Source organism: Silene latifolia, chromosome 4 (assembly GCF_048544455.1).
Source record: "Silene latifolia isolate original U9 population chromosome 4, ASM4854445v1, whole genome shotgun sequence".
Lineage (NCBI taxonomy): Eukaryota > Viridiplantae > Streptophyta > Magnoliopsida > Caryophyllales > Caryophyllaceae > Silene > Silene latifolia.
This window is the reverse complement of record NC_133529.1, coordinates 92,390,904-92,407,797: the sequence shown is the minus strand read 5'-3', so window position 1 is coordinate 92,407,797 and position 16,894 is coordinate 92,390,904. Positions and strand designations below refer to the sequence as shown.

General features: G+C 36.0%; 1 non-coding gene across 1 annotated transcript; it reads right to left on the bottom strand.

Moving 5' to 3' along the window:
* Positions 1-459: 459 nt before the first annotated feature.
* LOC141654587 (small nucleolar RNA R71) lies at positions 460-566 on the bottom strand. The gene has a single exon (XR_012548143.1). It is a non-coding gene; the product is annotated as a small nucleolar RNA R71 (small nucleolar RNA).
* Positions 567-16,894: the final 16,328 nt, after the last annotated feature.

The following is a 16,894-nucleotide window of genomic DNA, read 5'->3' as shown; positions in this document are numbered from 1 at the left end:
CAATCGGATAGCGTTGAGTTTACCAACCCTTTTGCAAGATAAGGAGAGGAGAACCCAATTCAAAACCAACTACAAAATCAACCTACAATGCCTAAATTTTCATCTCATTCCGTACCAACCGAGGAGAACCTACCAAATGGTACTCCAACACCACCCCACTTGACCGGTAACTTCATTGCCAAATCCGCATTCATACAATTAATTCAGAGAAGTCAATTTGTTGGGATGCCTAGTGAAGATCCTCATCTACACATGGAGACTTTTTGTGACTATTGTGATGCAATTTCCCAAACGGGGGTAACTCAAGACCAAATTCGTTGGGTATTATTTCCTTTTTCCTTTATCGGAGCCGCAAAGCAATGGTTAAAGAGCATAGACAAGACCACTCTTGGAGTTCATTCATGGAAGAATTTAGCACTTGCCTTTTACAAGAAGTTCTATCCTCCGGAGAAGACTAACATGCTAAGAGCCCAAATCACCGGGTTCAAGCAAAGAGATGAAGTGTCTCTATATGAGGCTTGGGAGAGATTCAAAGATACATGTCGCTCTTATCCTCATCATGGACTAAGCGAACGGTCTCTAGTTCAACAATTTTGGAATGGGTTGTACGAAAATTCAAGGAATGTGCTCAACATGGGTTCTAATGAAAGATTCACCAAGGTATATGAGAACCAAACTTGGGCAAAGATAGAAGAGATGGCAGTTCACAACTCTCAATATAACAGGCCAAGAAAAGCTACTAGGGGAGGGAAACATGAAGTCGACTCCGTCATACAATTGAGTGCCGATTTGGGTGCCCAACTAAGTGCCCATATTGACACAATGAACTTGAAATTTGAGAAAGCCATAGCCAAGATGAATGAAGCTTCTCAATCACCCAAGCAATATGTCAATGTCGTGGGGGCAACATCTTCTATTCCAAATGGAGTGTGTGAGAATTCTGGAACTTTGGGACATGATCAACAAGAGTGTAGGGGCACAAGTGACCAAGTGAATGCTTTCCAAGCATACAAGAATGGCACCCCTTATTCCAACTATTACAATGAAAACACCAAATTTCACCCAAACATCTCATACAAAAGCCAAAATGTTCAAAATCCTCAACCCACATACACCCCACCTCCAATGAGAAATCCTACTCAAAGACCATACTTCAATCAAAACCAACCCTCTTACAATAAATCCAATGACCAAGCTTTTGATGTTCAAAAAGCGATCCTCCAAATGCAAAAGAGCCAACAAGATTTCTTTGCTCAAATGAAAAAATATAGCCAAGCCAAAGACACTACCATCAACAATATCCTTGCTCATACGAAGATGTTGGAAACACAATTGTACCAATTGGCCTCTTCAAATTCCCAAAGACAAAAAGGACAATTACCTCCTCAAAGTAGTCCTCCTACAATACATGAGACCATCAATGCCATCCACTTAAGTAATGGTACAAGATATGAGGGACGTAAGGTGCCAATTGAAGAGAATATTATTGAGGAAAATTTCAAGCAAAGTGATATGATAGAACAATTGAGGAGAAATCCTAAGGTGGTAGAGCCAACTACCAATGACTCATCAAAGAAGAGAAATGAAGAGAAGGCCAAATAAGTTGAGAAAGAGCCTATTGTGATTAGACTTCCATTCCCAAGTCACCAAGCCAAGCCCAAGCTTGATGTGCAACTTGGAAAGTTTATGGAGATTGTGAAGAACCTATAGATTTCTATACCATTCGCAGATCTAATCAACCATGTTCCGGCCTATGCAAAATACATGAAAGACATCCTTAACAATAAGAAGTCCATAAGGAAGTTGGAAACCATTGCCTTCACAAAGATTAGTAGTGCAATTCTTCAAGGGAATTCCCCACCTAAGCTCAAGGATCCGGGAAGTTTCTCCATTCCATGTACTATTGGTGACACCACAATCAACAAGGCACTATATGATCTAGGTGCAAGTATGAGTGCCGTGCCATATTTGGTATGTGAAAGGCTAGGAGTGGGAGAGCTCAAATGCACTAACATGACCTTACAAATGGCGGACCGAGCAACAAAGAAACCAGTAGGAGTATGGGAAGATGTACTCGTGAGAGTTGGAAAGTTTTTCATACCGGTGGACTTTGTTATTGTTGATATGGAAGAAGATTCCAACATTCTAATCATTCTAGAAAGACCATTTCTGTTGGAATATGTGTCCTCCGACAATAATGCGATCACGATTGTTGATCATGATGATCACATGTTTAAGTCTCATTATAAAGAATACAATTGGGAAGTAATATTTTACTGTCAACTGGTCCACACATATCGGTAATGATTGCCTGACTAGAGTTTGACATTACTGTCGTGCGACGGTGGTGATAAGTTGATCCCCTAGGTCATACCTATAGGGCAACACTCTTAATTGATCATTTAATTGATCGTATAACGTTACGAGTCAATTAAATTATTTAAAATTGACGGACGATTTTGGAAGTAATATTTACGTATCTCATTGAAATTTGATTAAATGAGATACGGTCCGAAATAATCGAATTGTATCATTACTCAGATGAAATTATTGTTTAAGGAAACAATTGAATTTGAATGAATTATTATAAATACAATTTGTTGTGATTTATAATTGGTAAAATATTTTGGTACAAGTAATTATGAATTACTAAGTCGATTTTTGTATATGACGTATTTTTATTAATACGTTGATTTTTAATATGTTAAAAATACATAACAAATTTATGTAACATATGACATGTGACATAAGACAAATTGACATTTTGACAAAGATAATATGGAGTCCATATTATCTAAGTGGACCGAAATTAAGGGAAAATTAGGATAATATTGTGTTTATTGTTTGAGTGGTAAACATGATGATTGCCCTAATTGTCTAGCCATGCACACCTAGTGTTCATTGTGAAGAACAACTCAAGCATGCATTGGCTCCCTTTGCCTCCCTCTTCCACCCGGTTTTTGGAGAGGAAAAACCACTTTGGTTTTTCCTCCTATTTTACCTAATATACACAAAATGCATTTTGTTGTATTATTCATTCATTTTTATTCACCAAAAATATTTTAGAGAGATAAAATATTTCTCCTTCCTTCCTCTCTTCCTCCTAACCGGTTTTGGGAGATAAAACCAAATTATTTTGGGTCAATTTTTCCTACAAAATTAATATTGTCTAGTATACATAATATTAATTTTATTAAGAGTGTGTCTTGGGTATAAATCATTGGGAGAGATCCTATACTTGGGTCTTTATTCATCCATTGAGGAAAGCACAAGAACAAGAGAGAAGGAGATCTCTCTTGTGCCCTAGTAAACCGAAAATCCAATGTAAGATAAAGATTTCTTCTTTATATTGTTTATAAGTTTGCATGCATAAGATCACTTATTAATTTTATGACAAATTAAAATAAAATATATATGAATATGTTAAGTATATAGATCTACTTTTCCTTCAATCGGTATCAAGAGCCATGGTTGTTTGCATGCAAATCGGTTAGAAGTTTTTCCGAGTTATATGATTAACATACAAAACTTGTTTAATTTGTGTTATTATGAAATATCACGAAATAAATTTATGCATGTTAAGTTTCTGGTCCTAAAATGTTTTTAGGATATTTTGGTTAATTTATGGATTTTTATTGTTCATATTATATAATAATGGCATTAAAATATGATTTTATGAATAAAATGTCATTTTCGGACTAAAATTAGCTAAACTTAGATTTTTTCAGTGACTTTTGGATATGTTGTCACATATATTATTTTGAGATGACCTGTAAATTTTCATAATTTGTAGACTTCTTATGCTCAAAAAATGGATTTTTCATTATTAAAATCGGATTTAGATGAAAAATAGGTTAATATGAGATAAATTTCGAATCTGGTCATAGAAATTTAGTATATTGTCACATGCAATTTTAAAAGATGTGTGTAAAATAATAGGCTATATTGAAGTCTTTGTGCATGATTTATGATTTTTTGAAGAAAAATAGCATAAATAGTGACATTATTAGTGAAATATTAATAAAACATACTCTATGACTAAGGAAAAACGTCACATGTTGCATTTTATTATCTTTTTCAGATCTAAAATTGAAAAGTTGGTGAATATAATTTTTCTCATGTTTTTATGATTATTTAGTTAAAACCGATAAACCGCAACATTGTTTTTCCGGATAAATTTCGAAATTTTTAACCTAAGTTTTTGAACATTATGAGTGTCATTGTATTTCTCAGAATGTTCATGAGTTTAAATTTCAAATTTTAAATTTATTTGAAATTTTGTGATTTATTTGAAGATTATAGCTTATTTTTATAATTTTAAGTCCATTAATGAACAAATTTTAGAAATATGAGTTAATTATGGTCAAATAATTAGTGAAGACTACATTTTGAGTCCTAAGAGGTTAGGGTAATTAACTTATGCATAAATATGAATTTATGTAATTTTTGTGATTATAAAATGTTGAAATCACGCAAATCCGTAAAAACCGAGTAATATACGATATTGGCTATTTAAAGGCGAGTTAGCATAAAATTGGGCATGTTCATACATATTATAATGCTGCATTTTCTTTATGATTGTCATAATTTTATTTTATGTAATTTTGAATTATGAAATTTTACTTAGTATGGCCTTAGTTTTTAATTGGTATTACCCGAAATGTATGGGAATATCGATTCGGTTGTAATTTATTGTGATCTCGTATCACCGTTTTGTAATTTAATAGATTTATTTTATTTTAGTTACAAATGTATAATAGGAAATTATGTAATTTGTTGTGTAATTTTATTTATTTCGGAGTTCCCAAAGACGGATTTCTTCAAGAAGGCGATACATAAAGACGGTGTTACCTCGAGATGCGTGCCACAACCGAAGTTCAAGGGACCAATGGAGTTGGTTTCCGAATATGTAATAGTTAATTAGATTTTCTATTTTAGGAAGGCCATACTAGGATTTACTTTATGCTTTGCATTTTATTTATATGTTGCATGCATCCCTAAATCGCCATAACTAAAACATGCATTCATCATCTTTCATCGAGTTTATCGACCGTGTCAATTAGAATTATCGTAGTTCACCGCTTTAGTTCACTTAAAACGTGATAGATAATAAATTGACATGACCTCTCGCTAAAATAATAAATTGAGACATAGCCTTACCAAAGAGTAGAAACCATGAAAACCTATTTCACGAGGGAGTGCACTCGGCCCTACCGGGGTACAAAACTTGTTACGTAGGAGAAGTGGGTGATAAATGTCTATCCACCGAATTCATGTTGATAAGGGATGAATCGGCCCTACCGTGCCCAAGTTAATGTGGATTTGGATCATGGACACATTTATTCGAAATTTGGATTGAGCTCAACGGAAGTATTCGTGACCGTAGTCGCATGTGTTCCGGGCTATAGATAATTATTAGAGTAATTTTATCGACCAAGAGTTCTAAAAGTAGAATCGATTAAACGTTAATCCACCGAGTTATATTGATAAAGGATGTATCGGCCCTACCGTGCCTAAATCGATATGAATTTGGGTCTTGGAATCATTTATCTAGTTGGGAAGAGGTCACTAGAAAAATGCATAAAACTTGTTTAAATTATATATTTTTTTACGAGTATTATTTTTAAAACGACATTTGTTTTACTCCTTCTATTTTGTTTTGTAGACCACTTCTTTTCTCATAACAAATGGCAACACCAACCCCTAACGCCACGCCTCTCGCTAATTCATCTTGGCTCTGATCCTTCATGAATCGATGTAAACTTGAAAAGAATGGGTCAAATTTCTCCGATTGGGATGCCCAACTCAAATTAGCCGTCCAAGGTGACGACAAGCTTCGTTACCTTACCGAGGCCTCTCCACCCGAACCTACTACTAGGTCGACCGCCGCCACTAGGGAAGTATATGAGGCTTACCATAAGGAGTCTGCCGCAATGAAAAATGTGTTGATCTTTGCGATGGAGGCGGATCTCCAAAGGAGAGCCTTTAAAATGGGCACCGCTAATGAGATTTACTCCAAGCTTGTGACAATGTTTTCACAAACTCCGCAGATCGTCCAATATGAGGCGGCCGCGACATTCTTTGATCTCGACTTCAAAGAGGGCCAAAAGGTTAGCCCTCATGTGCTCAAACTTATGAAGCTTGTCGAGACCTTGAAGATTCAAAAGGTTGAAATCCCCAAAGAACTCATTGTAGATAGGATTCTACACTCCTTGTCCAAAGACAAAGCGTATGTTCAATTCCGGGTGAATTTTAACATGCAAGACAAGGATGTGTCTCTTGAAGAATTGCACAAGTTACTTGTGCAAGCCGAAAGGGACATGGGGTTAAATGTGAACCCACCCAAAGATGTGCTTAACATAAGCACTAAGAGTAAGGGGAAGTTCAAGAAGAATGGGAGGAAGGGTAAGAAGCAAGCTCCCACTTTCACCAAAGCTAGGACTTACGAAGCTAGCACTTCAAAAATCAAGAAGGGTCCTCTTGATAAATGCCATTATTGTAATGGTGTTGGACATTGGAAAAGAAATTGTTCCAAATACCTTGGTGATATTAAGGCTGGAAAGATTACTCCAGTAGGTAAATGACTATCCTTTCTTTTATGTTTCTAATTCAACTATGGTATTGTGATACAAAGTTGTGATAATGTATCTCCCTTTTTATTGTAAATAGGGCCTCCACCAAGCAAAGTCAAGGGAAAAGAAAAGCAAGCATGAGAAACCATCAAGAAGCTAGGAATAGCTTTCAAGGAGCTTTGCTTTTTATTGTCTTGTTTTAATCATGTTTTGAATTTAGAACCTTTAAGTTTCCGTGTTCGACATGGAAAGGTATTTTGGATAATTGGTTGTATTTTGGATAATGGTGGCTTGGTTTGCAACCCAAGTCACCCATTTTATCATTTTATCCTTTGTTCTAAATATTCATATTTAAATGCTTGCGCTTAGAAACATATGATTATTCACTTAAAATGATCTAATAGACAACTATAATGACGGGATTCATTATATGTCCACATGCTTAAGGCTTGTGTATGATCATTCATAAAGTGATTTTGAGTCTATGAACTCTCTTAAAGGAATGTCAATCACCCAAGTACACTTCAAAATCTAAAACCATTAGTCAACCTATGAAGTAGTTCTCCTTATACTTCAAAATCATTATTTGTGTCTCATATGCTATCTTTGAATCTCTAGTGTATTTATTCTAAAGATAGAGTGGGAGAAAAATGAAGACACAACTCACACCAAGATAAGTTTGTGTACTTGTGTAAATGAGATCTACGCAAGGAAGAATGAATTGAATGGAGGTATATCTATTTATATAGTATACCCAATAGATGAGATCTATGGTCTCAAATAGTTCTACATGACTAATGAGACCAAGTGAAGTAATCGAAAGAACATATTCTTAAGATAACTACGTGAGGACACCAAAAGAAAGTTTTTGGAAGAAAAATGACTAATGTAAAGTCTTAAACAAGAGTTTTGACTAAGTTTAGACTAGTTTATGATAAATTTTGACCAATAGTTTCAACCTTGAGATTTACTTAAGAGCCTAAATGAATCCAAGTAACATCCTAGAAAATAAACAAGATTTATGACTAGAGGTTGCAAGGATTGATATACCGATATCTTCAATAGCCAAGTTTTAACCACGCAGATGTCATTACTTAACCTCATTATGAAAATGAAATGGTTAAACCTCCTTCCGAAAAGGTATTTTGAAGGACGTGTATTAGATATTATTTATATTTTAACAATGACATTGCTACGAATCATTATGACATGATCGAATTAGAGATTAATATCTCTTTCCATAAGGTTAAGATGAGACCTCTTCGAAATAGGAATTTTGAAAGGATATGATGGGAACATATATGGCTTCATCTTAATAACTTTGCATAGCAACATACATTCCAATTTTGAAATGTTTTCGATTGAGTAATCAATTTCGAAACATGTGGAATTAAGTGGGAGTTTTGAAATTATCATGTGAAGACATGGAATTTAGTGGGAGCAATCATCTGGTAAAAGTTTATAACTCATCACTCATTGAAGAATGACGAGCTAATACCTTCCTTCACAAAGGAAGATTTGAGTTTTCAATTCTGGATGAAAATGGACCATGATGAATCCAACTACATCATGAGATGTTGGATAAGTATTGAAAGATACACATCGAATCAACAAGAAACATAGGTTATTCATTTAAATGAAAATGGAATTGCCATTAGCAGTCATGGTCGTTCCTTGAACCTAAATATAGTTGATGACATGATTAAAAGTTACTAATGTTTCCGCCATTAGAATAATCATGCGCATGTCCAATTATGAATCATATGCATAAGAGCATGATGAATCATTGGTAAGCCATAATAGAAACGTCATGAATTCTCGAGAAGAATCCGATGAGCGATTTCCGTGTTTGACAGAATGCTCTATTATGTGACAAGAGGTTGCACATATTAATGAAAATTCGAGCACATGTAAGGATTTATGAGAATTCTAAGCCTTTCAAGCTAAAAAGAGAAATAAGAAGTTTGGAAAGATACTTAGTTAGATAAGAAGTTGCTCAAAACTAATCTTTCCTAATATGCTAAGACTTGTGAGAAGTGCTAGACTAATCATCTTGACAAATTGTTGCAAGACTCTACAAAACATATACCTAGTGCATTGTGTGTGGATGGAGCACTTGATCAGTACAAGTTATATCATTCACCACAAATTCGTTTGTTATGAGATAATCGATAAGGAAGTTCTTTCAAGATAAAGAACTGAAACCAAGGTCGGGAACCTTGATGTGTACTTGGTAAGGTTCATGCTATGAGTGATAACATGAATGTAAAGGACAATACGATTGAGAAGTTTGAACACATGGACACATGACATGTTAAACTTCTATTGCAATCAACAAGAGTTTACACACTTGCGATGTGCATCACAAGGTTGTAATATGGTATTGACTACCCGAGTGTGATGTCGACATTTGTCGTTTGAGTTATTAGTAACTCACCTTATACTTTGTTACATCCAACGGGTTGTAGAGACAATTGAACCCCGTTTAAGTGAACACGGATTAGAATTGTATTTGCCCATAGTTACTTACATGAGGTGACGTCTCGAAGTGACTAGAGTGTGATGCGATTGATGGCAAGTTCAAGTGTTATAGAGTCATGTGAGATGACTAGTCGATCACATAGGCAGACTGTTAGGAACATTTTGTCGGGCCTTATAACTGCTTATAGAGTTCTGGCAAATTTATATAGCCTGGTTGTGGCGAGAGCTGCTATAGTATTCAAATGAGTCGATTCTTTTGACTAAAGACTATTCGCCTAAGATGGCACAGTTTCAGATTAACTTTGATTTGTGTTACTACGACCTTCGTAAATGGGGTCAAATGGGCATATTTTGGGTTATGATGGCTGTGGCTAGTTGAAGGGAATGAGTGCGATAGGAATTGTCCACCCCTAGTCAGGGTTATAACAATATCTCAGGGCCACTCGAGGAGTAATGAACTGGAAATGCGTGGCCACGCTCGGAATGTATCCATGGTGGATAAATCCGGTCAATCAGTTATTCTCCAGATCGAGGAAACCACTCTCGATATGATCACTTGCAAGTACGACCTGAAAGACACCTTGCATTGAGTGGGAGATAGTAATAGGACAAGAGAATTGGTGACGCACACTTGTCGAGGACAAGTGGGAGATTGTTGGAATATGTGTCCTCCGACAATAATGCGATCACGACTGTTGATCATGATGATCACATGTTTAAGTCTCATTATAAAGAATACAATTGGGAAGTAATATTTTACTGTCAACTGGTCCACACATATCGGTAATGATTGGCTGACTAGAGTTTGACATTACTGTCGTGCGACGGTGGTGATCAGTTGATCCCCTAGATCATACCTATAGGGCAACACTCTTAATTGATCATTTAATTGATCGTATAACGTTACGAGTCAATTAAATTATTTAAAATTGACGGACGATTTTGGAAATAATATTTACGTATCTCATTGAAATTTGATTAAATGAGATACGGTCTGAGTAATCGAATTGTATCATTACTCAGATGAAATTATTGTTTAAGGAAACAATTGAATTTGAATGAATTATTATAAATACAATTTGTTGTGATTTATAATTGGTAAAATATTTTGGTACAAGTAATTATGAATTACTAAGTCGATTTTTGTATATGACGTATTTTTATTAATACGTTGATTTTTAATATGTTAAAAATACATAACAAATTTATGTAACATATGACATGTGACATAAGACAAATTGACATTTTGACAAAGATAATATGGAGTCCATATTATCTAAGTGGACCGAAATTAAGGGAAAATTAGGATAATATTGTGTTTATTGTTTGAGTGGTAAACATGATGATTGCCCTAATTGTCTAGCCATGCACACCTAGTGTTCATTGTGAAGAACAACTCAAGCATGCATTGGCTCCCTTTGCCTCCCTCTTCCACCCGGTTTTTGGAGAGGAAAAACCACTTTGGTTTTTCCTCCTATTTTACCTAATATACACAAAATGCATTTTGTTGTATCATTCATTCATTTTTATTCACCAAAAATATTTTAGAGAGATAAAATATTTCTCCTTCCTTCCTCTCTTCCTCCTAACCGGTTTTGGGAGATAAAACCAAATTATTTTGGGTCAATTTTTCCTACAAAATTAATATTGTCTAGTATACATAATATTAATTTTATTAAGAGTGTGTCTTGGGTATAAATCCTTGGGAGAGATCCTATACTTGGGTCTTTGTTCATCCATTGAGGAAAGCACAAGAACAAGAGAGAAGGAGATCTCTCTTGTGCCCTAGTAAACCGAAAATCCAATGTAAGATAAAGATTTCTTCTTTATATTGTTTATAAGTTTGCATGCATAAGATCACTTATTAATTTTATGACAAATTAAAATAAAATATATATGAATATGTTAAGTATATAGATCTACTTTTCCTTCAATTTCTACACACCGCCGTAGCGGTGATTGATGTAAAGCACGGGATGCTCACACTTGAAGTTGGTAATGAAACAATCACCTTTAATCTTGATAAGACTATGAGAGCTCCCAACTTGCTTGAGCCATGCTTTATGGTTGATCACTATACCCGGGAAGGTGACAAGAAGAAAATTGAATCTCCGTTCAATGGACAAGCACTACTACAGATACAACCTATAACAACGGTCAAAAACCGTTGTTATATAAAAAAGCGGACGTTGTTAAAGCGTCCGTTGTAAAAGGTTTTAACAACGGTTGGTTTTCTTAAGGAAACCGTTGTGAAAAATATTAACAACGGTTTTAAGTATAAAAACCCGTTGTGGAAAGTGTGACTCAATTTTGGGGGGAAAGTTATAACAACGGGTTGTTTGTAAATAACCGTTGTTTTTTGTTCTTAAAAAATAAAAAAAAATTAAATTAAATATTACTAGCTATAAATATTAAAGCATCCTTTACTAACATATTAAAGCATCCTTTACTAACATTCATTAATTGAAACAACATGGCAATGAACCCTAATTTTATCAACAACGAAGAATGGCTTACACAAACGATTGAAGATGATGGGAAGGTTCTCGCCGGGCTTCCCGCCGATCAACACCCATTAATCAAAGCATCCCTTGAACATCAACGGAATTATTGGATTAAGAGGCGTGAAGCAGTCCGGCTTGTCAACAAAGCCTCATCATCATCATCATCATCATCATCATCATCTTCATACCCTCGTCGGCCTGTTACTCGCAACTTGGCTGCAGCCAGAGATATGTTGAGTTGTACTCTTCCAACCTTATCTCCACATGCAAGTCGTGTCCTTGCATATATTCAATCTGTTATTGCAAAATATGAAGCCAATGACCCGGAAGTTAGCGGTATACCAGAGTGGCGTGATTGGTGGCAGGTTGAGAAGCGCTTTTTAGGCTTAACCGGGGTTGTTCCGGCTTATTATACATCTTTTGATTTCTGATAATTGCTGTAATGTATTTGGTTTAAAATTAAATGAAATGATCATTTTGAAAGTGTTGAGTTATGCTTGTTTGATTTGCTTCCATTTTTTCAACTCCATAGATCTATCACTCATCATCAAGATCTGATTATGGCACAACTTCCTAACATATATGGCACAACTTTCTAACATATATATTAATTAAAAAACAACTCAACCCACACATTAGTATAAATACATTGCATTATCTCAACTAACATGCATTTCCATTATCTCAATATATTCTCCAAACCCTAACTGCTAAAACATGCTCGATCCGTCTCAAGGACGCCAAAGAAGATGGAAATGAAATAATTAGAAACACATACATGGAAATGAAATAATTAGCAGATCTTTGAACGGAACCTAATGGTCGATAAAAACACATACATTGAAATGAAATAATTAGAACAATAAAATAATGACGATGAAACAAACCTGATAATTACGAACGTACGTAAAGAGACGATGAAATCAACAAAGGATGACGGCGAGAGAAGATAAAGCGACGATGAGAAAGAGAGAAAGAGACGATGAGAAAGTGTGTGTTTTGTGTTTGTGTTTGGTCGTCTTTGGGTTTGTGTTTGTGTATTAGGGTTTGTGTTTTGTGGTCTGCAGAGACTTGTGTTTGTGTGGTTTATAGTATGGAAGGTATTGACAACGGTTATTAAACAACAACCGTTGTGAAATAAGTTTTAACAACGGTTGTAAAAAACACCCGTTGTTAAATAAGGTTTAACAACGGGTTTCAAAAATAACCGTTGTGATTACTTTTCACTAACTTTGCGCCAAATTATTAACAACGGTTGTTCATGTGTGACCCGTTGTTAAAACAAATAACAACGGTTTTTATAACCATACCCGTTGTAATTGATTTTAGTAAAATTCGCGCCATACATTCTACAACGTCTATTGTGATTTTCGTGAATATTCGTTGTTAAAGGGGCGTTGTAGTTGCCTGGATTTGTAGTAGTGAAGTGAAAGATGGAAATCTCAAAGAGAAGGGCAAAGACACACCGCCCAATTGGAAGAAAGATATTGATGATGTTGAAATGGCTCTATTCGGAGAGTATGGAATTTTTCACAACAAGAATGAGAGCTTGTAAAGCTCACCCATGACAAGTATCAATGGAGGCCTCTTTAGCCATGACAACAAGGAAGAAGAGTTTCTCTTGCCAACTCATGATCTGCCCAACATAGGGAAAGAAGCAAGGGAAGTATGTGGTATATGGGATGACAAGTTTGAAGGACTTGTTAACCCTTACATTGGGAATGCTATGACTCTAGACCAAGGCTATGTAGACCCTTGTCACCTCTTTGACTCAGACTACTACATGAATGAAGACAACAATGTGCCAAGGTCTATGCAAGACCTCTACGATGACAATGAACAAGTATTTGATTACTTCTTCAAAGCGTTGAGCAACATCAACAACGTCCTTGCTTTACCCCCTTGACACCTCTCAAGAAAAGGAGAGTTTGGTGGATTCCTCCCTAAACCACCATTTGTAAATATTCTAACCTCTTAACTTGTATTTAACTTGTACATTATTCAATTTTTGCAATGCATTTTATATGCCTTGTTATTTAACTTTTGTAACAAGAGAGCAAGTGAGGGAGGGATTTTAATGTGCTTAAAATGTGTAGTGTTTGATGATCAAGTGTGGGGAAGCAATTTCCTAGGCTAGCCAAGCTGTTGTAGTGCAACCCATGAAAGAATAAGAATTGAAGAAGAAAATGGCATGGGAAAGGGATCCCCACGAGCAGACCTGGGCTCTTGAGGATTAGAGCAAGGCAAGAATTGAAATCATGTGCTGTAAAGAAATCTGCCCGTCCCTAGCACGAGATGAGCGTCCCTGAAATCAACCCGCTCGTCCCAAAAATCTGCCCGTCCCTAGATCCGTCCCCATTTGGAGCCGCCCGTCCCGACCTGCTATTAGATCAAAAACATGGGATTACTACCCTTCATTCTTCATTTATTTTCTCCTTCAAACACAAACACAACATTTTCCCTCACTACAAATATCAATCCACTCATCCAAAAACACAAATTTCTTAACCAAATTCACCAAAATCAATTGCAAACTTGCTAATAATCAAAACAAATAACTCCTTTGTTAACAATAAGACCTTCAAACATCAAAATCTCCACAAAATCAATCAAAATTTCTAGGGTTAGGGTGAAATCCGAAAACCCCAAATTGATTGAACATTTGATTGAAATTGGAAGCAGAAAGGAGCATTCAAGCTTATTCTAGGTTTGTTGATATCAACTTGAAAGGAGAATCATCATGCCAAGGACCAAAGGCAATACTAAAGCACCCAAAACCCCAACTTTATCCAAGAGACAACAAACTCTTGCATCAAAAGCATTAGTAGTGGTTCAACATCAAAGGGAGCAAGCTAGGAATACCATTGATGCTATTGGAGAAGTTACTACCATTATCCCGGAAGTTGAGCAATTGAATGATTTTCCGGTGGTAACTTTTTTTTTCCGATAAGCATAGAAGTGCATTTTAATCCCTAACCAAGAAAAAGATTATTGCTACTAAATTTGTGTGCCAAGATACCTTGGAGAAATTGGGTGTGCTTGAACAAACTAAGGCATTTTTCAAGTCCATGGGGTTATCTACCCTATTTGAAATGAATGAGTTAACTTACCCCTCCTTAAACTTGGAATTCATTAGTTCTTTGAGGGAGTATAACATTGAGACTAGGGAATATGCCGAATTTTGCCTTGAAAACAAGAGTAGGACAATGTGCAAAAGTGATCTAGGTGAGGTATTCGGGCTTAAAGATTATCGAAGCTTCTTCAAAAAGCCCCGGGGTTTAATGCCTAACCCCTTTGGCAAGCCATTGCCGGTCATGAGTTGACCACCTTCCGGGAATGCCATGCCTTATACATTCATCATACGGGTATTAGGTATTGGCATAAGTTTGTGGCTAATACCTTGATAGCCCAAAAAGAAGCTAATCAGTTGACCGAGCTAGATCTTGTCTACCTTGAATCCTTCATGAATGTCAATGTGAAGTCCGACAAAGACTACAATATTCTTCATTTATTGATCAAAAGATGGTTGGACATTGAAAATGGGAAGGATGGCGCGGCCTTTATTGTTGATGTAGGCTTGATAACAAGGTTGGCAAAGCACTTTAACTCACAATTTAACAAAGACAATGCATATAAGCCGGTTAAAGGAAGCAATCTCCTTGATATGCACTCATTGATTCACAAATTACATTGGGTAAAACATGCGAACTCCGCCAAGGTTATGAATGGATTATCAAGGATGCCGACACAATTTTCTTGCCAAGTAATATTTGCCGCATTTCCGCTCACCGGAGCAACTACCTTCTCCCTGTCTCAACAAATGCCAAGAGTACCATCAAACAACAACAACAATGTCCAAATGAAGAAACCTTCTCCCTCATGGTACCTCCTTACCCCTTTGCCTACAAAGAGTTCACAACAAGTGATCCTAGTGTTGTGACGGGCAATGATTACATGGTGCAATTCATGAAACATATCCATAAAGAAGCCTACAATGATCGGGCGAATGCTTATTATGTCCAATATCCGCCCCTTTACCAGCTTGCTAAGCAAAATTCCTTGATCCCACGAGTTCTTTGCCGGATTGGGCGGATAGGAAAGTGTTCTTTCCTCAAGCTTTTAGAGATAACACTACTACAGAATTCATCAAGGACATCAGTGGATGGACATCGGATTTTTGAAAAAACAGATGTAATAAGTTTGCACATCGGATTTTTATAAAAGTCTGATGTAATTATATTATATGGACATCGGTTGTTATTTTCAACCCATGTCCATTATAATGGACATCGGATTAAATTACAACCCATGTCCATATAATCCTCAATTTGGGCGCAAAATGAAAACAATTCCCCCGCCCCAAATTATTTTCAGTAGCATACTGAGTCAATCTATTATACTTACTCCATATCATTCTTTTTTTTAGACAAACCCAAACCCAAACCCAAACAACCCCTCACCTCATAATGAATCGTCCTCTTTCTCTCTACTAAAGTAAAAACCCAGCAACCCCTCACCTCAACCCCTCATTCAAACTAACAAAATTCACCAACCTGATTACCAAAACCCTAACGTCGCCTACGCTCTAACGCCAGGCACACCGCAGCACCAACATATCGTCACCACTCGGTGCACGATCTTCTGATTGCATAACTACCACTCGACGACTTCAAGGCGCTATTCTTGTGGTAACCACTTCCTTTACTTGAGTATTGAATTTGATTTATTTAGCCATCTAAAATTGATTTGTGTATTTGAATTGAAAGTGAGTAATTATACCAGGATTAAATTAAATTTAAATTAAAATTAACCCAGAAATAAGGAAAACGCTATAAAATTTTGATTTCTTTAGCAGTCTGAAATTGATTTGTGTCTTTTGTTCTACTTTGAATCTGTAAATGTCTGAGGTAGTGTGTGAATTTCGTGAACATCTAAGACGGTCTTACTCTATACTTTGGGCAATAACATAATATAACATTATAGTTTGAGCAATAGCAACACGACTCCTATGTCTGCTTGAATGGTTTCCAAATTTTGTGATTTATTCTTTGCGTTTTGGTAAATAGTTATGTATGCATTTTTTATGTTCAAACTGTAGATGGAAGCCTGAAAGTTGATGGCTTTGCATTCATTTGCCTTTTAATTCCTCTATATAGGAAGTATATATCAATTAGATATCATTGTTAAACCGTTTGGTGGGGGGTTGAATTAGTTACATAAGTGATTGTTTGGATGAGGAAGGTATAAATTTCCCTTGTTTCACCTGGTTTTAATGAGTATGTAGTGGAGATCTTAGTTATATCGGGAGGGGCTTGACCATTGTTGCCTGTGAACTTC